Source organism: Onychomys torridus, chromosome 14 (assembly GCF_903995425.1).
Source record: "Onychomys torridus chromosome 14, mOncTor1.1, whole genome shotgun sequence".
In the NCBI taxonomy this organism is placed as follows: Eukaryota; Metazoa; Chordata; class Mammalia; order Rodentia; family Cricetidae; genus Onychomys; species Onychomys torridus.
Genome location: NC_050456.1, coordinates 39894065 through 39895571, shown reverse-complemented (window position 1 = coordinate 39895571; position 1507 = coordinate 39894065). Strand labels below are relative to the sequence as shown.

The following is a 1507-nucleotide window of genomic DNA, read 5'->3' as shown; positions in this document are numbered from 1 at the left end:
CATCTGTAATTCCAGCATTCACACAAGTGACTGTGAGAATTCAAGGCCAGCCTGGGCTAGAGTGAGACCCTATCTCAGAAAAAAAAAAGGCAAAGAAAAGAAAAAAGGGGGGGAAAGGTAGATAGCAAAATTTACCTTAACTTTTAAACTAAAGAACTAACTAACTTTAGATATAAACTAACTTTTATATCTAAAGAAATGGTTGGGGGGGGTTGGCCAGAGAGTTGGCTCACTGCTAATGAGCACTTGTTGCTCTTTCAAAGGACCCAGATTTGATTCCCAGCACCCACAAAGTGGTTTACAACCATCTGTAACCCCAGTCCACGGGATCTAGCACCCTCTTCTGACCTCCACAGGCACCAACCACACACGGTCCACAACCACACATGCAGGCAAAATACTCACACAAAATAAAATAACATAAAGCTAGTAAAAATAGTTTTAAAGTTGTTTGCTTTTTGGCCTATTCACTATCCCCTTTGGGCACAGTAAAACCTATATTAATTATTGCAAATAATATTCTATCGCTAGAACAAGTCTAATATAAATCTCAAGAATAACACCAAAAGCCAGCACATGATTTATAGGTGTAAACATCTGGTTTTTATAACAAATAACAAAGTTAACAGCAATAAAAACAAATCATTTAGTACAGCATATAATGTGTTATATTAAATTTACACAATGATATATATAAAAACACATACTGTTTATATCATACAGTAATCCAACAACAAGAATATCAAACAGGAATCCAAACAACTACTACTCATGCACAGAACATGCATATATGGTACTTTAAAAAGGCTATTTTACACAATACTGTTTACCAAAAACTTCTTAAAAAATTAAAGCCCTTCTAAATAAGTCAGTGGCCCAATGAGGATTGGAATGTACTACTCTTTAGACCAGAGCTTAGGTGGCACAGTGCTCGGTGAGCAGTTCTGGGCTTGGAGTCATGCCCATGAGGGGTCAATGTCTTTGCACCAAAGGACCAACATTTTATCTCCAAGGCAAGCCCTCTAAGGGACAAACGGTTGTGCTGGTTACAAGTTAGAAGCAGAGAGAAAGGCATACGGCCCAGGAGAGAGTTATTGTAACAAAGGCTGGGGCACTGCATGTGGCAAAGGTTTTCTGTGAATCCTTTTAAGGTATGTCAGTTTCTCCATCCTAGTTGCCAGATTTACAGTCTGATCTACAAGTTCTAAATCCGGTAAAAAAAAAAAAAAAAAAAAAGCGTACTTCTGAGAAGAAAACGGGATGAGGAGACCTCTGAGATGTGTTGGCTATATTAAAAAGATTTAGCAAAAGCAATTACCTTTTTTTTAAAACCTATACTATGCAAGTTTATGCAATGCCCCTCAACTGGAAAGCCCTTTCAGGGACACAGCCCTAAAGAATCAAGGAGCGAGTTCCTGTCTTTAAAAATTCCAACCACGGACCCTGGAAACGAAAGGTCTCATCCAAATAAAACCTGAATATCAAAAACCTGTACTTTGCCAGACGC

At 38.3% G+C, this 1507-nt stretch overlaps 1 protein-coding gene across 2 annotated transcripts in view; it reads right to left on the bottom strand.

Annotated features, from left to right (window-relative positions):
- Positions 1–1227: 1227 nt before the first annotated feature.
- The window catches only part of Dact1 (dishevelled binding antagonist of beta catenin 1), an 11458-nt gene continuing 11178 nt past the window's right edge, over positions 1228–1507 (bottom strand). For both annotated transcript variants that reach the window (XM_036205364.1, XM_036205365.1), the window contains exon 4: positions 1228–1507. This exon is cut by the window's right edge. The gene's annotated coding sequence lies outside the window, so the exon portion shown is untranslated.